Source organism: Sceloporus occidentalis, unplaced genomic scaffold, assembly GCF_023333645.1.
Source record: "Sceloporus occidentalis isolate IW3139 unplaced genomic scaffold, rSceOcc1.0.p SCAF_2, whole genome shotgun sequence".
In the NCBI taxonomy this organism is placed as follows: Eukaryota; Metazoa; Chordata; class Lepidosauria; order Squamata; family Phrynosomatidae; genus Sceloporus; species Sceloporus occidentalis.
In genome coordinates, this window is record NW_028316982.1 from 118,052,738 (window position 1) to 118,075,401 (window position 22,664).

Consider the following 22,664-nt stretch of genomic DNA (forward strand, 5'->3'; position numbering starts at 1 on the left):
CAGCTTCTGGGCACAGTAGAAGGTGTTGGTCATCACCTTTAAAGCCCTACATGGCTTGGGCCCGAGTTACTTGCCGGCACGCCTCTCCCTATATAATCTGCCCCGCACACCCAGAACATCTGGGAAGCATTTATTAGAGTTACAAATAACAAGATCAGTAACAACTTCCAAAAAACCCTTCATGGTCGCTGCTCCAAAATTGTGGAATAGCCTCCCGGAGAAGATCTGTCTTATTACCTCCTTGGATACCTTCAAGAGGGCAATTAATATGGATCTCTTCCAGTGGGCATATCTGTCCGATTTATATAAGAGATACTGCTCCACTCCTCTGACTATGATTATCCTGTAATTCTATTACTGCTTTTATTAATGATAGAGTTGGTTTTTAACTAAAATTATTATTGTTGTCGTGTTTTATTGACTGTTTTTAGGCTATAATCCTGACTCGATCCAACTGGGAGAGGTGGGAAATATAAATAAACCATTTATTATTGTTTTTGTTGTTGCTGCTGCTGTTGTTGTTGTTATTGCCTCCCCCCCCCCCAAGTATGGTTGCTCCATGCACCTTCGCCATGCCCTCGGGGCTGGTGGTGTGGTTGGTCTGGTTTTTGGAAAAGGCAGCTTCATGCCACCTTTTCCTGACCATCTGTATAGCCCCTTAATCCTGGAATTTAAACATGTGGGGAGGAAGAGAATGGTATATTGTTGAGAGTGATGGAAATGACTACAGAGGAGAGGGAGGGAGTGCTCTCCCATGTGTTTATTTAACTTACTTTCAGAATCCAGGAATAGGGCTAGAGACTGGTATCAGTCTGAGGGAAGTCCTGGGTCTAGAACTTATCCTCTCTCTATGTGTGTGTACTTGGTTTTCCTAACCTCTTTCTTTTACCTTGATAGATTTGTATATGTTGTTTATGCTGCCTAATTCCTTCATTGTTGATATGATTGTAGATAACCTGTAATTTAGATTTCATGAATTACTCGTTCTGAGTGGCTGTTGAGTTCTCTGCGAAGGACCAATTGCTATTGGGTCAAAAGATTTTCAAGACCCATGTTCAATGGTCTCCATCTGTGGCTCCAGCAAGCTCTGCCCCCAGTCTGCTGGGTTGTCTGAATTTTGACTTCCAAATGTTGGCATTCCCATTATTGAAAAAGTCTTTGTTGAATAAAGCTGTTTAAAGCAAGAAAAAAAGACCACTTGCAATTTGAAAATTCAAAAATCTACTTTCATTAATCAAGACATTACTTTCAGCTTTAACTGTGAAAGCTACTTTGAATATCTTAAGTGTTCCTATGAGATAATTGCTTCTAATATCAAACAGCTTCTTTGGAATGCAATTTTCTAGCAGAATACAAAACCCACAGATTAGGTGAGAAATAAAAGATAAGTAGTTTTGGGGTTGTGAATTCTGGAAACATTCCTATGTACGTTGATCCCAAGTTAGGTCCTGTGAATGCCACAGGACTGACTAATATGCAAAGGGGGGGGGGGGGGCAGGACATAGTGTTGCAGCATTACTTATTTAATTGCTAGGTTCCTCAACCAAATGTTTTAGCTGGTTAACTGGTGAGGCATAATTTTAATTGGTGATGGGAAATATTAATTTATATGGCTGCACATTAAGTGTTCATATATTTGTTTGTTTATTGAAGTGATTGTGGCCTTTTTGTTTAATGAATGAATGAAAATGGAAATATTAAAGGCCAACTTTTTCTCTAATGATCAATGGTAGTGCCTATATTCCATATTCAATTTTCATACTTGAGTATCTCAAAAAGGCCCTTATATCCATGAGAACCTTATAAGCAGATTTGCATGTATCCCTCCACATTTGTGGCTTTGACTTTTGCAGATTTGATTAATCACAGATTTTATTAATATGTTATTTCTAGGAATATCTAGGCCCTCCAGTGCAACTCTATGGTCAACTTTAACCAAAAGTTGCACTGGGACTGTACAAAAGGTCTGAGTCACAGTGGAGTGGGGGTGTGACGACTGCATGCTTCACTGCCCCCAAAGCAGTGTCACACCGCCTGCCCAATCAGATGACAGGTGGCATTATGACATTTCTGTGGCACAGTGTTTACACATGCTGTGCTGAAGAAATGCGGAAGAGCTGTGGCGATGATGACAAGGCCAGCTTTTTTCCACCCCAAAAGGAGCAACATTTTTGTTGCTTCTTTTGGGGCTGGAAAAATGCTGGATTGGGGCCATGGCATGTGGTTGCTGCAGCCCCGATCTGGTGCTCAAAGCTTAACACCACCCTTACCAGTCACCTGTTTTGCCCCCACGGAAGGACCTAGAGATACCTAGAGAGAACACTCCAGTAGGCATTTGTAGCTCCTCCACCACATATCTATGGTCAAATAATAATAATAATAATAATAATAATAATAATAATAATAATAATAATAGTTTGTTTATATTTTCCTGCCTCTCCCAGATGGATCAAGGTGGGATTACAGTCCACCAAAATACATACATCAATACTTATAAAATGCATATAAAAACACATCAATAAAATTAATAATTAATCTTAAAACTAAGTCATCATCAAGTGGCAATGCAATAAAGTTATACAATGATCAGAGGTGTTTCTTCCATAAGGTCAGGTGGGTAAGTTTGCTGGAAGAGATCTGTCTCAAGTGCCCTCTTACATGCCTCCAAGGACCAGAAGAGACAGATCTCTTCTGGAAAACCATTCCACAGTTTCGTAGCAGCTGTTGTAAAGGCTCTCTGGGAGGTCGATATAAGCCTGGTTGATTGGTGTTCTAACACATTCTTTCCAGTAATTCTGAGAGTGTGGGGCGGATTGTTTAGAGAGAGGCGTTCCTGCAAGTAACTCAGGCCCAAGCTATATAGGGTTTTAAAGGTAATAACCAACACCTTGTATTGCACTCGGAAGTTAATCGGCAGCCAGTGAAGAGATTTTAAAATAGGTGTTACGTGGTCAAACCTGGACGAACCAGTGACCAGTCTGGCTGCTGTGTTTTGAACCAACTGAAGCTTCCGAACTTGGTACAAGGATAGCCCCATGTAGAGCACATTGCAGAAATCAAGACAAGAGATTACCAGTGCATATACCACTGCTTCAAGGTCCTTTTCGTCCAGGTAGGGACCCAGCTGGTGTAGCAACCAAAGTTGGTACCAAGCACTCCTGGCTATCGCATCCACTTGAGATGATAATTGTAGCGACAAGTGCAGGAGTACCCCCAAACTGCAAACTTTGTCCTTCAGGGGAAGTGCAACCCCATCTAGGACTGGCAGATGTTGACCACAGAGTTGCACAGGAGGATCTAGAAATTCCTAGAGAAGTGTTCTCTTGGATAAAATGGAGTGTTTTTGTTATTTGCAGTTTTTCCCATTCATGGGGATCCTGTGTCACTAACCCCAGCGAATGTAGAGGGACAAGTATATTTAAATTTAATAAATTAATTAATGGTTTAGGAAAATGATTAATCAACTATAATACTTTGTTCTAAATAATTTTTATTCTGACTCCTGGGACAAGCTTTCATGGTGCAACTTACAATAAAAAATGGAAAAGTAGAGATAACAGCAAAAAAAACCCAAAACAAATAAAAAAACCTAATTCAGAAAATGAGATCTGTTTATATATAGGTAACTTATACTGTATTGAGCCAGAGATAATAACAACATTAGTCTTGAGGGAAAATGGGTGGGCTGCTATTTGTTTGAAAGCTATAGAATAGGGGAGGTCGCATTAAATTATTGGAACAGGGCATCACTTTAAAGGTCTTGGTCTGCTTTCTACCCAAAAATCCAATCAAGCCTAACTGTAAGTCAGAGAACATAGAATCACTTAGATGTGTGTCATTCTTCAAGTAACCTGGTCTAAAACCATTCTAGGCTGGATACCAGCACTTTAAACTATGCTCCATAAATTAAAAAGTACCCAAAGCAGCAGATTCAAAATCAATGTAATAGGGGGAAATTGGTTGGTTTCCACAAGCACTCTAACAACTAAAAAGTCTTAAAAGGCAACCTGGTGTAGAGAATATAATAATTCAGTCTAGATGTAAATAATAGATGTGTGCCTCATGATGTGATTCCTCCAGATAAAGTGAAAGCCAGTGAACTAGGCCCAGATGATAACACTTAATTTTGGCTACCAATATTACCCATGCTATTTGCAAATCTCTATCCATATCACGTGTCTTCCTAACCAGCACGATTTCAATTACATATCTAAGGGGCTGTACAGACAGCCCCGAAGGGGCGGCCTCCAGCTCCCTTTTTTACAGCCGCACACTGCGGCCTTGATCTGATCTTTCATGCTGCATGCCATGGCTCCAATCTGGCCTGGAAAGAGCGTGATAGCTGCAGTGCTGCAGCTTTAAGGCATTCCTTTGGCTCTGTGTCATATGGACACAGTGCCAGAGGACCACTGTGATGCTGCACACTGTGCAGTGCTGTTTTCACCATCACAGTGCCCAGTGGGAGGAATGTGTCGTGTAGATACTATGTCCCGACTCTGTCCCCAAGCCGGCAATTAAGGCCCATTTGCACAGGACCTGAATTGAGTTTCAGTCTGTTTGCCCTCACTCATGCCAAATCTATCTCTCAGTATTAACACCTCCATCCAAACCTTTGGGTGACCTCTTCCAACAGTTTCATGAAGATGTTGAAAAAGAATGGAGAACAAAGATGGAGATTTGAGACACCCAAAGACCATGGACTTTAGTGATTCTCCAGCATTCTGACTTTGTTCTTCTAGAATGGTCTAGAATCCAAAACATTGAGACTAGAGCCTGATGTTGCTGAGTCTGGGGCTGTGCAGACTAGCAGGAAAAGCCAGGTTGGAGGCGGAGTTGGAATGTGGTGTCGATATGATGCACACTCCAGCTCTGCCCCCAGGGTGGCATGATGCCATACACTGCACCACATGGTGTGTGGCATCATGGTGCTCCTCTGACACTGCATCCACACAACGCAGTCCCGAAGGAGCACTGTAAAGTGGTGGTGCCACATCTATCACACTCTTTGCAGGTGCAAAAAGGAGCTGCTTTTTGCGGCTCTTTTTTATGCCCTGCAAATGCCAGATCGGGGCTGCGGCATGTAGTTGCCACAGCCCCAATCTGGCTGTAAAAAGGGCAGTTTGCACAGCCCCGTTGTCCAGAATTCTACTCTGTTTAATGATATAGAAAATAAAGGTGTAAATCTTTACTTACCTTGTTCTCCAGTGCAAGAATAAGGAATTTCAAGTTTTTCTCCCCACTGATAAGATATCAAAAGGTTTTCGTGCATTCTTGGCAAGAGTATTCACATTTATAAGACCAGCTTTTGAATAACTACAGAAATGATTTTTGAACAGATTAGAGTTGCTGCTATCTTCTTGTATGGGCATTAAAAAGTATATTGAGTAGATTGCTTGGTCAATAAGCTTTTCTGTGCCTGCTGTGTACTTTCCTTCAGAAAGGGACAAGAGACTAGTTTTGCACAGAGACATTTTGAACAAATTCTGAAATCTTGACTAAATAAATAAATAAATAAATAAATAAATAGTTTTATTGGCTTGCTCTCATATTAGATGCATGGAAGCTCACCCCCTGAGCTTAACTAAATCAACTTCCTTCCATAGAAGGAAAGCAAAGCTTATTGCTTTTTCTTTCAGATTCACTGAAGTATTTTTAAATATGTGACTTTCTCTGCTGTGCACCTTTTTTGTGAGCAAACATTCCCCTCAAGTATGCATTATTGTACATAGTTTTGTGTGGAGAGCTGGATTGTGAAATCTGGATTGTGAATTTTTTTCCCAACCCAAACAGCACCTAGTTACTTAATACATTCTAAGAACAATAGCAAATAACAATAATGTGGAAAATACATTACAGTTATGAAAAACAATACTTCTTGGAAATGTTCATATTTGAGGGCTCTTGAGAAACCAAGCTGGGAATGAATGCTAGACCAAGAAAGTCAAAATATTGCTCTTGAGTTCTTAGAGCATTGCCAATTGGAAAAACATCTGCCTCCTTTCAAAAGGAAAAAACAGCAAGACTTCCACCAGTGCAACTTGTTCTCTTAACAATAGGACTTTTACTTTTTCAAAAGCTTACTCAAAGACTTAATTAGATCCGCATGGCTATGAACATACTCCCATTGATTTAATGCCTACTTCCAGCTACTCTATCCTGGAGCAATATTTTTAAAAAAGTTTTGCCATTCCCCTATAAGTTGATTGAACTGCCAAGCACAAAGTATATAGGAGACACAAATTAGCAGGATAAATAATTAAATCAACAGTAAGACACAAGCTGGCATAATGTAACTATCTGGTTACATTAACATGTTGCCTAGCACACTTTAGGAAATTGAAGGAAACATCACCGAGTAGGGAAAAAAAATTACTGTAGTTTCCATACATCATATTATGTTTTCACTATGTCTCTCTGTTTTATGGTTGTTTTGGACTTACTGTATCTTCAAGTCACTCTAACAGGACAGGAAAGTCCTCAATCAGTGTAAGATCAATCCTTACATTTTCCAGGCCTCAAAGGAAATATCTGTAATTTGAATGGGGGGGGGGGGGGGATCACACCCTTGTAAACATTTTTCACATATAGCTTGCTAATCAGACAACATGCACTGGGAATTGTTGGATGAGGTTTTTCACAGCTTCCAAGTTCTTTTAACCCTTACATTTGTCTCCTTTGAACATATTCAGATACTTTGAGTTTGTTTGTTTAAAGCTCATTTGCCTGTAGAATACGGAGGGTCTCATGAACCAGGAAGATATAGTACATTAGAACTTCAGCCAACATTGGTGGTCAAGTAACTCAGCTTGTCATGAACTGTAGCATCTACAACTGAAACAAACACATGTTGCTTCCCTGTTTGTCCTTCTTTGCAGTTCTTTCTTTTTCCCTGCTGTTTTCCTTGTTTTATATTTTAAACTAATGTTCCCTGGACAGGGATGAAAACATCCTTTACAGTGATGGCACAATCAGATGATAATGATAGAAATCTGGAGACAGTGAGCACATACTTAAGCTTGTACATCACTACTCAGATGTTGCCAGATGCAGAATGACCAAGCACACCATGTAAGATGTTTTTTCTCATGTAAGGAGCTTTTTAATATAACTCCCCTGTTAAAACACCTTCACTAGCTATTGGTTCATTTCAGGCACAATTCAAAGGTCATGTCCTATAAAGCCCCATACAGCTTAGGTTCAGACTGTCTGAAAGACCGTATCTCCCTATATAGACCTGCCAGAGGCTTAACAGCCATCCTCTGAGGCAGAAAGAATATAATTTAATACTCTTTCAATGTGATGATTTTGTTTTTAACATTTTATTTTGACATATTTAATGATTCTTCTTGTGAGCCACCTTGAGTCCCGCTCTGAGAGAAAGGCAGTATACAAATTAAGTGGGAAAAATAAATAACATTTAAACCACTGCGGGCTCTGAGCAGCCTATTCTCACCTTCTGAGAAAACTCATAATGTGGTGGCACGCTGGAGCTGTATGTTCTTTTCTTTCACAGGGAATTGTACAGAATGTAGAGAGTTGCTGGGTTATTTTACTTTACTTCCTTATAGTTTGGGAGTACAGGAAGCAGAAAGCCCCTAAAACATTCTGCTGGTTCCTTTACCTTTCTGCTAAGGGGAAGCTCTGCTGGTGTACAAGAATGCCAGATTTCACCAAGCCCTTGAATTTCTGCCCAGTGGATTTCCTACTGTGCTCCAGGAGCACCTACAGTAATTCCTTGCTTTGGCTCTGTGATGGTCCCTGTATGGTCTAAGGAGCCAAACAGCAGGTCTGCCTTGGCTCTTAGTCCCAGCAGATCCTTAGCTTCTCCCTGAGTCTCTTGGTCTACATTCCTACTCCTTGTGGAGTTGAAGATGACCCCTGGAGATCCTTGAATCACACTGCCACCACCCAGTGAATTTGTATTGGATTTCCCTTAACATACACTGGGACTTGTTAGGAATTCTAGTTCTACTTCTTGTTAACCTTCTCAAGCATCAACCAAGTTAGAACACATGTAAAGGAGTGTCGAAGTAACAGATAGAGTGGTCCCTTGGCTTACACGGGGTTCCGCCCCCCATAAGCCAAAAAACGCATAAGCTTGAGACCCATTCGATTGAATGGGGCTTGTGCTCGCAGTGTAGGAGAGCTCATATGCCATGGGCCCATGCGTCATTCACTTTCCCATCGCGTGGTTTCCGCGTAAACAGGAAGCTGCATATGGGGCACCCACCTATAGCACGGGCTTACTGTACTTTTAAGGAAGTATTTATTATAATTTTTGTTTATAATTATATAAACAAAACAGAACAAAAAGATATAAATCATGCAAGATCCTAAGGCCTTGCAAGTACAATATGTGTAATTCTAAAAGTATTCATTTCATGCAAACAACCAGAAAAATAATAAATATGCCTAAATGTTCTAATCTGACACATTCTCACCTAACAGATATATTGATGTAATATGCCGGCCTTGATAGATTTGAAATATACTTACAGGTCTTAGCTCAGCATAGACTATGTTCCTGAATTATGCCTTCTTGCTGTAGGCACAACACTACAGTTTTCCTAACCTGTAAGACTAATTTGAGGGAGACATTCTCACCTCGAATTCTCACTGTGGAAACCACTAACTGCTGAAGATTCTCTCTAACTGTCATCTTGTCTCAGAGGCTTTTTTTTCCTTAGAAGCTTTTGGAAGAAACTCTCACTCCTGTTCACTGATTGGGCAAGTGAGCCTTCCGTCAGCTGTGATGTCATTACTGATTTGCAGGTGCCTCCCTCCCAGCTTACTCTTATTACATGGCAGAAATCTTCCAATGACTGGAGGCGCAGTCATTACAGGCTCTCATCTACAGCAGTGGGCAAGTACAACCTTTCATTTCAATGGGGTAAAACCAGGTCAAAAAATGAAGGCTTAGATCCAAATGCCAGCATCAACTAAAGCAAGACCTAATGAGTCAATGGGATTTACATAAATGTTGATCTACCATTTGACAGTGGATTCAGTGAGGGTGCATCTACACTGCAGAAATAATGGCGGGTTATAGAGACCGCCATTTTGGATGTCCTCAGGATGTCCCATTTTAAAAAAGGGGTGTCTCTTCTAGACGCCCCTTTCCCTATCACGGACTCAGTCCGTGACAAATGGCGGCGGCTGTTCCACATGGCCGCCGCCATGTTTACGTCTTGGACACATAGCGTCCAGATGGGGCGTGGCAGTTGTGACGTCACGGGTGCGCCATGGGTGCCTCGCGACATCATAACGGCGCCACAGGAAGAAGCTCCATTTTGGACTTCTTTTTTGCTCTGCGAGGGAGTCGCGCGGTTTGTATGCTGCGACTCCCTCGCAGAGCGAAGAGCAGCGGTGGTTTGTAACGCCTCATAGTAACACTAAGCAAACAATAGGAAAAGGTGGGATATAAATTAATTAAATAAATAAATAATAAAGAATATTAAGGCTTTGAATAGATAGACAGTACACCCCACTAAAAGATATGTTGCTTTCATTTACAAAGAATCTTGTGTTTTCTTTTGTTTAGTTCCAACAACTTTAAATGCAAGGTGGTGTTAGGAAGGATTTAATTAGGGGAATTTCTGAATTTAGCTCAAATTGCAGCCCAGCCTTGCCCCAGTAGTAGTTCCAGATTTGGGAGATATAGAGCAGCAGAGCATTGAGATTCCTACCTTCAGCCAGAGGAGATTAGAAAAGGCATGCCTTCGGCATTCCAAGAAGCTTGCTGAGAAATGCTCATTAGCTACTCAGCAGCTGTGATAAGGGAGCTAGATATAAGACACCTGGCAGACGCTGAGCTCTCTTGTCAGAGTCTATTGGTTCTCATTAGTGGAAGCTGCTAGCTCTGACTCCTTGCTTCCTAGACTTTTGATTCCCTTTGAATCCTTGACCTCGGAACGGACACCTTGACCAACCCTCTGGCACTCTTGACCTTGGACTGTAGTATTGATCTCTGTAATCCTGAACTTTGCACTGGCTAGTGGCTTATTCTATTTAGACGTAGTTTGGCATTTTTGCTTGAGGAACTGCTTCTTGGCAGTTCAGCATGGTTTCCTTTTGCTGAGCAGGCTCTTCTCAGCCGTGTAAGTGTGTGTTGGCAGCATTCTTGGACACTGTGGGGAAATTTCCAGTCCTTTCCTCTAGGGCTCCTACCCCCTCCTTTGCAGGCTGGCTACATGACATCTCTGCTTTGGAGAAATGGTGGTGCTGCTAGGAGATCAGCTTGGAGTCAAAGTGAATTGCACACACACTCCAAAATTTATATAAATCTATATGCTCTAACAGTGGTATATATTTGTTCAGATGTAATCAAGACAGCAATCATGCTTATTTATATTTAGTGGGAGTAAGTAAGTAAGGAGATTATTGCATTAGCTTTGCTGCCAGGATAGACCTGGGATATAACTTTCTTAAGGCGGATCTTATTGCATTCACCCATTGCCAGGCAGCATGCAGCCCGTATGCAACTTGGTCTTGTCTCTCAGCTTTTCAAGAATGGGATTTTCCCATTCCTGAAAAGATGTGGGACAAACCTAGGTTGCATATGGGCTGCATACTGCCCGGCGATGGGTGAATACAATACGATCTGCCTTTAAAAAGTTACATGCGGGTCTATCCCAGCAGCGAAGCTAATGCCTTAATCTCCTAACTCGCACTGAATTCAACAAGACTTTCCAGTTGTAATAGATAATAGAAGATATCATCATCATCACCTCCTAGTGAATTTGTTTAACATTTTCATCTCAGTCAATTTAATCACAATATTAATCAGCTTAGTTTTAGCTGATCAATTGGTGGGGCCCACTTTGAGTTAATTATGGCACACTATAATTGACTGGCAAGTTTAAAGTCTCTCTCTGTGTGTTTGTGTGTGTGTTGAAGTTTAGTTCTGCTCTGTTACTGTACTGGTAAATTTAAAAGAAAATTGTAAAGATTGCTTTCCCTTTCTACAATGAATGGAAAGTTTTAGTCTGCTAAATTATAACTCTGCATACTTCCTCAAATACCTCAACAGAGTACATACTGTTATTATGCAAATTCATTTCAATGCAATCATTAATTTATCAGCTAAAATGCAGATGATTAGCCAACGAAGAATTCCTTGGTTCATGGATCTCTTCTCAGCTGGTTTATTTTCACCTTATGATATCTTTTGAACTGATTCCTCATTTCTTAGGAAAACAATGTAGAGTTTCTGCTGGGTATAAAGAGATGTAACATTATGAAGTCAAATGAGCCCAGGCTGTCTCAATGGATTTGACTATTATTAACTTCCCAAGAGACTCAAATCCAGGTTCTAACTTAATCCTATTGCTGATACAACCAGCCTATATTACTGAGGCTCTTTGGCATGGGAGGCAGCTTGCACAAGATCTCTTTCCTCCAAGCTAAGAGCTCACCACTCATGAGGGTCAGTTCAAGTGAGTTGAAACTGGTTCAATCATTATCTGCAACTCCACTGCCAGAGCAAGAAATAATGTATTTCAAATTACATTTAAATTACAGTTAAATGAAACACTGCATATGATGCTAAATTAAGGAAAGAGCAACTGCAATGTTATTAATGCATTTAACGCAATGGGTTTTGAATTTTTCCTGTGGTAAACCTGGCATCCATAGAAAGCTTATCAGTGATTCATCACTTTCTTAATAGTCTGTCAGACTTAAGCATGACTTTGGTAACTACCCATCCATCCATTTTTTATTTACACTAAGACTCAAATTGGTAGAATTTGCTATATAGTCTCACCAACATTGTATCAGGGATAAACTTGTTTCTGGTTTCTGTGATGCCTGTGTGGAGAGGAGGGGCAGTGACATGACTTTAATATTCATTAGAAACAGAAAACTGTAAAAGTTAGAATCATTCCACTTGGTGACATGATGTTCCCAACGTGCAGACATTAGTCATCTCTTTGCTTGTTTATTCATGATACTCAATCATGCACTCACGTAAACAGCCACCTTGAATAGGAGCTGGTATAACCCAGAAACAAACTTACTGATTCATATGCTGTTTGTGGAGAAAAGGTTGCAAGTAAGGATGTCTAGATTTGATCCCTGTGATTTCAACACCTACTCACTCATAAATTGATTTTGTCCGGCTTCTGCATTTTTTCCCAATTTTATTTTATTTTGATTTCTTTTTAGTTCCATTTTTTAAAAATGTGAAAATAAGCTTTGCAATTAGTTTTATATATGGCTTTGCTTAACAATGTTTTTTATGTATCTTTAATTGAATGTACACATTTGTATGTATTTTCTCCTAAAAGAAGCATTTTTTCTTCATAATTTTCCATAACATACACATTCAATTAAAGAGCCCTGGTGGTGCAGTGGTTAAATGCCTTTACTGCAGCCACTCACTCACAAACCATAAGGTTGAGAGTTCAGTACTAGCCAAGGGCTAAGGCTCGACTCAGGCTTGCATCCTTCTGAGGTTGCTAAAATGAGTACCCAGCTTGTTGGGGGCAATTAGCTTACAGTTGCAAACCGCTTAAAGATTGCTTAGGTGGTATGAAGCAATATATAAATGAATCTGCTATTGCTATTGATATTTTGCATGAAGCTTTTGAACCCACACCTCCAAATTCAGAGACATGTGGAATGGGAAGAATAACAGTGTTTTGATTATCATATTAATCTAGAAAGTATAAATTAGGTCAGTTCACTTAAAAATGTGAACAAAACTCGCATTGCTAGACTAAGGGCAGGGCTATATTGATTAGGGAGTGATGGTGCTTGACAGTGATGGACCATGGACTGATGCCACTCCCCGAACTACCTGCTACTGGTTCTATAGATCTTCCAGAAAAGAAACTACTGTATCCAATGGACACAAATATGGTGCCAGATCTTGTAGACTGCAGCAAAAGTTTCTGGAACCATATATCAGGTCGCTTGAGAAGCATTGCTCCACAGAAACTAGCTCAGGTTATGCTTAGTGCTGGTTTGTGCTGAGTTTGGAAAGTTTGCTTTTTTGGACTATAGCACAATGTTTGAAAGGTTTGAAGAATTGTAACTCAAGAAGAGTCACTTTGCTGACATACAGGAGAATCTGTGGGATTTAGAGGGTCCAGAGCGAAAGACTGGGGCTCAAGACCCTTCCTCTTTCTTGTGAGACTGAGAGGCTCTTGATTAAATTTAGAAGTTCTCGTACTCCTTCCAAATGTCATCCTACTGAGTATCCCCAAAATACCAATACTTCATTGAGGACAGAGGTATGTTTGTTTCCTTTGCATTTGGTGATTTGCAATCCACATGAGATCCTCATTCTATATAACGAGGGATAGCTACCAGGCAAAGGTATTAAGTGTTTCTCCTACTACTGTTGACTAGCTTGCAACAAGATGGACAGATGTGAGATGGCAACTACAGCATCTGGATATAGGACTCAGGTCTATAATATCCCTTCATTAGCAGAGAAGATTCAGCTTTCTATCACTGGTGCTCCCCTACCCACTTGATTTCTGCCAATCATTTTACAATAAATGAAGAAGGATATGTATTGACAATTGAATCATTGGGATGCTACAGTCACTGAGCCATCATAAATGCACCTTCTAATCCATTGTCATTAATTACAATTCCAGCAAAATGTCTGTCACAATGATAAACAGGGTGTGCATAGAAAAAGGTTTTCTGTATTGCAAGGGCTCCTAGAAAAGTAACATGTGGAGGATTGGTGAACACATTTCCCTCTTGTTCCTTTCTCAGGTGCAGCAAATTAGTTTTCCGGATGGAATGAACAATAGACATTTACTTATTAAATAGAAAGCAAGCAAAGGGGGGCACCCAGGGACATCAGGAGAGTGGTGATGAAATGGTCTACTTACCCCTCGGTTTTCATCCAGCAATCCAAGCCAGTGAGAATCTGCAGTAACTCCACCATATTCCTGAATGAAGTAGGACTAAACCAGTTTGATAAGGACCATTCTGAAACTGGTTCTCTCCCCCCCTCTCTCTCTAGAGAGAGAGGATGAGTTAAAATTGTTTTTGGGAGGAAGGGAGAATAAAATTGAAGTGGCTGCCATTTTGTTTCTCTTAGAAACAGAGCTTGAAAGTGTTACTTTTTTAGACCACTGCTCCCAGAGCTGTAACTACAGCCCGGGACAGACAGGTGGGAAGCGCGGTCATAGGACTGATTCTAGGCCTCCAGAGCTCTAGTACATGCCGGTGGCGCCATTATTACATGCCACCACTCACACAGGGGGTGTGTCCATGATGCAAGCATGGCATTGCATTCGCACATTGCACCACCGTGCATCACTGATGCGCCACAGTGTACCAATGGCACATTGGTGATGTCTGCACAGTTTTTCCAGGTTATTTTTGGGGGGGTGGGAGGCCGCGCCATTTGGCTGTTCCACCCTCCCTCAGGAGCAGAAACGGGAGACTCCAGCCCACCCTTTTGGGGCGGTCTGTCAAGCCCCTACAATATGCTGTGGAGTATTCTAGGAGTTGTGGGTCAAAATAAATAAATAATTTGTAATATCTGCCCACAACAACCATGTTCTTAGGTTTAAAATAATTATAATAATAAGAAATTTAAAATGGCTGTGTGTGTATATGTGCCTTCCAGTCATCTGTTGACTTATGGTGATCCCATGAATTTCATAGGGTTTTCTTAGTCAAAGAATACTCACAGATGGATTTGCCAGTTCCTTCCTCTGAAAGACAGATTACAGCACCTGGTATTCAGCCTCTCACCCAAGTACTAACCAAAGCTAACCCTGCTTAGCTTCCAAGATCTGACAGGATCTGGTGCCTTTGGGGTATTTAGGCTGCTACCACAAAATAATTGCTTCATTTGCCACTGATTAAGGGGGATACCATTATGGTGGGAAGGAGCCACCTATCTATAGAAAACACAAGTTTTCAAAGAGATAATCCTACCACAGCTCATTTTATCTGAGAGCTAAGTACCCTTCAAAAAAGGGCTGTGATACAAGAAACCGTGTTAAAATTACAATGTTATGAGGCTAAACTTTTAAATATAGAGATGAATTCCTTTTCTTCTTTTTTAAAATACAAGAGTGGTTTGCCAAGTCAGACACTCCTCTGCTTTATTTGAAGCAAATCCAAAGGTTCGAAAGTCTTTGTTTGTGTGGGTGGAGAAAGGAATCCAAGATGACTGCTGCAATCCTGTGCACCTCTAATAAGAAAGAAGTCTTATTGATTTAAAGGGAATTATAGTTAAATGAGTGTGCAGGGAAGAATAAGTGAAATGGTGAATCCAAGTCAGACAAATAAGTTTAGCAGCAAGGAAACTCTGGCCAGTGTCTCATAAACTCAGGTAGGTGTTTAAATAAATAAATAAATAAATAAATAAATAAATAAATAAATAAATAAATTCAGAGCTATGTCTACAAACAATGTTTTGTAATCTGGTTCAGGTTGAATTATATGCTTTCATGTAAACCCAAGTAATTATGGGTACATCCAGACTGATGGAAAAGCTCCAGATTTTGTTCCTGTTCTTTTTGATTTTATAGTAAGTTAAATGAACCAACCTGGAGAACTGGTCAACTGGCACAGGTTCCGATCATGGTCTGACTGGTGTCTGGGAGCAAGACCCAGATGTCATGAGCAGGTCAGTTGTTGCAGGACCAGTGGTGGCTGGTGACTTCCATATCCTCAGGGTGATGAATCTACTCTAGACTTTATCTAAAAGTTTAAAGGCATTATTCGAGGTGCTGAAACCTATTTAAAGTGTAAAGTTCAGCACCTTGGATTGTTCCTTTAAAGTCTGCAGTGGATTCCCTAGAATTGATTTACTTCTCCATAGACATGGAAGCCACTCACCATCACTGTGCAGACTTGTGATAACCTTCTAGCAAACCAGAGGCTGATTTGATAAGGTTCTGAGGTGGAGAGAACTTGCAAATAGCAAAGCAGGCCCGCTGTGTTGAGAACTGATAGGAATTAAAGGTGACAGAACCTGGAGTTGATGATTTAGCTTCAGACATGAATGAAAGAAAATGTTGATTTTGTTCACCTCCAGATCTTTTTTTAAATTGTTTCACATCCAGGTCCATACATAATAGACCAAACTCAGTAATTTTCAGGGAGAAAGGTGGACAAATTTACTAATTAGTCCTTCATTTGCACAAAAATTTGTTCAGGATGTTACCCAAAGCCGTCACTGAGCACAGATAAACAGAACAGACAGAAAAAGGGAAAGCCAATTAGCCTAAATACCACCCAGCACACACACACACACACACACACACACACACACACACACACATATATATATATATATCTGTAAGTCTGGGCAGCAAAATCGAAATAATAAGAAAAATGGTTGATAAAAAAGGAAAAAAAAATCCCTGGATTCATTTTGGGAAAATCTTGAAGTTGTTCTACAAAGTTCAAAATGTTTTTGTTTACTTCTGGAAAGATTACTTGCCTGGTTATTTCTCTCACATGGGCATATTGTTAGTTTGTAATAAACAATCTGATTAATCATGTTGAACTGCTCTTCTTCTTCATGATGTAGGAACCTATTCATATTTCTTTCCATGATATTCTGCCTCTGTTACCAAATTTTATCTTAAAGAAGTAAAGCCCAGGAACATGTTGACTATTGAACAGACAGGCCAAAATAAAGCTGCTTCAGGTCACTTTGGAGGTATGCTGTTTAAATTATGCATGCATCCTAAGAGGCTGGAAGTCATGCCAAAGCTTTGGCAGAGCTTCTGGCCTCTTAAGATGTGTGTTTCATTTAAACAGCATACCACCAAAGTGACCCGAAGTAGCTTTATTTTGGTCTGTCTGTTCAGGCGCTTAGTTAACTGTTCCTATATTATTGCTACTTTTTCACTTCCGGCAAACCTATGGAGTGATAGGGGGAAAACTGTTGGCCTTTTCACAGAAAACTGCATTCTTACATCACCCAAGTCTTGCTGTGAAAAATGCACACTTTCCCTCAATCATCCACAGCTTATGGGAGAGTTCCAAGAAATAAAGTGTGTGCAAAACACTGCAAATATTTAAAAATAAAAACAGCTAAAATACATAGAATTGGAAAACAAGTTAGTTATATAAATAAATGTTGTCACCCTGAATGTAGAGCCTCCTTGGAAGGAAACAGTTTATCTTTAATTAGTTTGGAGAAGCACTCATCTTAGCAATGTATGAGGGGGGAAATTATCTTGCAGGATCCAGCACTAGTAATATCGGTAATAATTACGGAGACTCTAAGTAGAGGACTTAAAGAGCAGGGTAAGAGATGCAATTATTTATTCTTAAGGGATGGCTCCCTAGTTAGCAGGAAAGCAGAACCGGTGTGAATCACGAGGCTTGGAGAATGAGCACTGGAGATGCAGACAGCATGGAGAAATGAATTCAGATTGAAGTCCTAGGGTAACAATCAAAATGTAAGGGGGGGGGGGGGAACTACAGAAGGGTGTCATTGCCACTGCCCATTATAGACTGTTACAAAGAGGTTTTGATTTTGAGGGCATATTTATACCTTTAACATCAACCCCAATCCAGGTAAGTTCCATGGGAAAACAAGAATTTGATTATTCCAAGCAGAACCTGAGAAGACTTCTAACGTGGACAAATTTGTTTAGATATTTGGGAAATGGGAATGTTTGTTTGTGATTGATGATGCTTCATCAACTTTTACAACACTTAGACAAGATCTAAATTCTCCAGGATGGACAGGAGAGTTTAGGAACACACATAAACACATAAAAGATGAAAGGGGTTTGGGGGCTTATGTTGATCTGGCAAAACTCATGTTTTAGCTTTCAGTTACCATCCCAGATGCAGAGTGAGGGGATGTGTGAGTGACACCTTTACAAGAACTTTCTCTGTTTTCCCATGCCTTCTGCATGACTTGATTTATGTGCAGAGACCATTATCCCCAATGTTGATACTATGGGAGACATTGCAGCCTCTGTCCGCTAATGCTGGCACCTAATTGTTATAGGAAACGTATTGCTCTATTAATAAATGTATCAGGGGGATGTTTGGAGTATTATAATGTGCAAACTAAGAAATCATATGAAAAATATTTGTGTCAAAGAGGGAAACACAAACTCTTGCAACCCTATGTGATAAAAGGAGAAGAATAAAGTAGTGGTAGTGTTTGGAGAAAATAATAACAATCAGGGTTGAAAGATTTTCACATTGCTGCACTTCAACACCTTTGTAGGGAGAGAATTACAGCTTCAATGAGTTGCTTTGCAAATTTAATTCCCTGGTTCTGTATCTATTCTAAAGTGTGATGTCATTGGCCTTTGTGTCAGAGAGGTTAATTTCAGCTACACCACACATCACCAAAGAGCTGCATGGAACAAAAAACAGAAACATTTGCTTAACTGTGTTAAATGTCCTCATTATACAGACGTATGGAAACAGGCCAGCAGCCTTGTACCAATTACCAGTGAACCATTCCATCCATCTGCAGAAAGGTAGATATTATAACACTTGAAAAGATGTAGAGAAAAATGACTAGTAGGTTGATCCCAGGAGCAAAAGGCATGACAGTAAAGATAGTTTACATTTGTTAATCCATATAATCTGAAGAAAAAGAAGGGATTAGGGATAGTATTAATTGAAACATACCTGGTTTTTAACGTCTAGATAGTATTGGCTAAATAATGAAAGATGAATAATTCCATATCTAATACTTGAATTCCTGTGCCTTTGAAGAGTAATGGCTTGAGTGCAATTATAGCAAGAAGATTCGTTCTAAAGCAGAGGGTTTAGAATTCTCAGTGTACGGAACAGTTGCTTGGCCATAGATTTTTGGCCTATATTTCCCAGAATTCCCCAACTAATATCACCATTGGCTCTGTTGGCTTGAGTATCCTGGGATTTTCAGTCCAGAAATAACATGTCCAAGCTCTGACCTTGAAACACAAGCAACTAGGGCCTCTAATAGTGGAAACTCATGACTGGCAAGTGAAGAAATAAAGAATGGCTGCTGTTCATAGCCTGACCTAGAAGCTAGGTTGCATCCCTCAGAGAATGCAGAACTCTAAAGCTCTGAGAAACTCATGGCAACAGATAGGAGAACACAGATCCAAAGATAACAAATATCTAAAGAAGATATGTTCTTCTAGCCCCAATAACACTTTGATGCCCTTGAAGAGACAATCAATGGCATTCTTAAGTGCCCTGAAGGAATGAGTGTCAGTGGGCTAAGATACATATTGTCTATCATCATACGTATAAATGTCCTCTTTTTAAACCAGATATGGGGAATCCATGGTCAGTGGCCTGTACCTGGCCTATATCTGTATCTTCCCTGGCCTCCCCTTACCGTGCCATAATAATGAGAGACAAGAAAGGGCTTCTTTCTAACATGCTGTTGCTCATCATTGTGAAAAGAAGCTTCTTTTAGTACTGTGTGTAGTATATGGGGCTTGTGGCAGTGTCATGGAAAGCATGACAGCCTGGAAAAAGAGGGGCTTAGTAGGCCAGATATGGCTTGTGGGCTTTATTTTCCCACCTCACTGCACTGTGATGGTACTGTCTCTCCCCTATCTGCTTGCTACATCATCTCGTACCTTTCCTTTTACGTGTGGATGGAAAGGCAAGCAAGTAGGGCATGTCCAGCATGTGCTCCGTTCACTTATCACTGAGCTGCAGCCCAGTGACATAGGCCTGTTACAGACTGCCAAAATAAAGCTGCTTCGGGTCTCTTTGGAGGTATGCTGTTTAAATGATGCATGCACCCTAAGAATCCGGAAGCTGCACCAAAGCTGCACTCCAGTGCTTAGGAATGGAGTGTGGCTTTGGCGCAACCTCTGGACTCTTAGGACCCATGCATCATTTAAATAGCATACCTCCAAAGAGACCCGAAGCAGCTTTATTTTGGCAGTCTGTAACAGGCCATAGAAATACTGGTCTGCATGTTGCAGCTACTATAAGATTATTGGGATAACATGTAGAACACCCTTTGAATACTTGAAATGCACTATGCAAATGCCAGGCTTTATTATTCAGAGGCAGTGTCTACTCATCATGGGTTTTCAAATTACACTTTGTGGGCACAAATTGACTAATCAGCTTCAAACCTTTTTGAAGAAAATAAGCAAACAGATGACAGTTGCTGCTTATGCCAAAGGATGATTTTCCACCAGTAAGTTATTTGTTTGTTTTAATTTTATGCAGCATCTTTTACAAAGCAGCATACAAGAGAAACCTTAAAACCACCTGAAATACAAAGATGCATTAAACGCCCACAGCCCAGTTTAAAATTATTAAAATTGTCAATAGCTATTATAGACTGCCAGGCTGAAAACTTAGTGAAATAAAAATGTCTTTTTGAAAGAACAGCTCCACAAATGTGGAGTCATGCTTATGTACTCATACAGTGGTCATCAAAATCCCACACAGAGTTTGATGATTCTTCTCTTATCACTGGCTTAGAAGCAACCAAGGCAAACTCAGTTCATGAGTCATGTATGTCAAGTTGGAGGCAACCCACAGTCCTGTTTATTCATGTACAGAGGGAAAAAAGTAGGAGGCATAATGAGCCCCTGCTGACTGTCACTGATGGCTTGTGAGTTGTGCTTTTAGGTTGGTGGGGGGACATGTTGTGCTAGCTTGGAATGGAGGGAGAAATTTCTTTGGTTCACATTTGGATGTAAACTTACCTAATCCACATTTCCAAAATGAGCCAAACTGAAATGCAGTGAAGGGTGGACTTTTTACCACTTTGCAAATCCCCAGTTTTTAAAAATGTATGCAAACATGTGTGTGAGTGGAAAGCATGTAAAATGCATGTATATTCATGAAAATAACATACAAGAACACATTAAATTAGGGAAATCTGTTTGCAAAATGTGCTCAGCATGGCGAAGTGTGTGAAAAAATGGATACTTTAGGAGATATTCACATGAAAATTCGCATACATTTTTCCATAGTCCCTTTTTAAGAAAACTTCACAAACAAGACTACAGGCACTCCAGGTTTTGCTGTGAACTGTTCCTCTTTCAGTACCTTTCTTTACCTCAAGCTGTTGGGAAATCAGGGAGGGAAGGAAATAATCAGGACAAGAACACCCACAACTGCTGCAGTTGTGCATGGGATGTGGAAAGCACTGAATGAAGTGAGCTGAGCTGAAACAGCCTCTTCTTCATCCGTATCTTTGCTATCATCCACATCACCATCATCATACTCATCCTCCTCCTTCTCAGAGAGCCTACAGCCAGTTCAGGCAGTGACATTATGCAACCAGCACTCTGACTGGGTTCTGCTTCTCATGACTCAGCAGTGATGGCAGTGAGGCATTTGGTTCCTCTTCCCCAGCCATCCATTTGAAGGTGAGCTGCCCAGTGCAGGAATGCCCATCAAGCCTGTGTCGCCACTGCCCCCTGCCACTTTCCCTCAACTGTTCTCTTCCACTTGTGCCTCTGCCTAGATGAAACACTCTCTCACATAGAACGGGGGGAAAATACAGTTGTATTTCTGCCCTCTTTAATACAGGTGTCTGCCCCTTATTTGATAGGTCAGAGACAAAAGCACTATCATTTTCATATTTCAATGATTTTTTTGCTTTTTGACAGTCCTCTGGTTCCTAACCCATTAGATAATTGGGAGCTTCCTGTATGAATGGACAACAAAATCGAGAGAAAAGAGGAGATAAGTCTATCTCGCCAGCTCCCCCTACCTCAGCATGCTAGAAAAGCATAGATTTTAAGGTTGGGCACCGAAATGAAAATCATATGAAACGTGGTGGATGGTGAAAGAAAAAGATCACTTGATCTTGGGATGGTTTAAAATGTCTTTGTTTACTTTATGTAAGGCTTACCTGATCAGTGGTTTCAGTTCACATGTGTATACTCAGTAGTTTTGACTAAAATGTTTGCTGAAAAATACTGAACTGCTCCTGTTGTGGTGTAGGAACCTATTTCTATTATTTCTATGTTATTCTGCCTCTGGTACTATATTTTCTGTTAAAAAGGTAATTCCTAGGAACATACCTACTTTCTTACATAAGGCATATCTGTAGAATGAACTTCAGATTGGAAAAAAAGAGAAGCTATAGCTAGAAAGTCAAAGTAAGGTACAGGCCCCATCTTTTTACAAGACCTGACACTAGCACCAAGGGATACCAGCATCTTCATGGAATGTGCTATGCCTCATTTCAAATGAAACATGCATATCAACGAATAGGTGTGACTGTGTATGAACAAATATGTGTTAGTGCATGTTCATGTGCATGTGTGTGCGCAGGTGTGCATGCTAGGGAAGAAAAAAATATTTAAAAATCTTTTTAAAAATAGTTGAAAAATGTGTTTCTCAAGTATTGTGAAACCTCAATACGAGAAATTTGGACTGACTTTTCGGGACTTTGTGCAAAATTTGCATTTGGTTATCTGTGCAGAAAACAGCATTTTATACATGGCACTGATATTTTCAGCACAGGAAATGTTGCTTTCTGTGTAACACCCCCAAAGAAACAACTATGTGTGTTTTGCACAGACTTAAGTCCTGAATTGTGAATAGTCTCTGAAACTGCAAATTTCCAAAGACTTTCTCTGAATGGGAAGAAAATTCCTAAACTAACTCATTACTTCCTTCAGAATAAAATTAGCAATGAATCACACCCCTAGTATCTAGATCCACGGACACAAAAGAGGGGTGTAGAGAGAGAGTTTATAATGGTGATCCCCACATTTGCA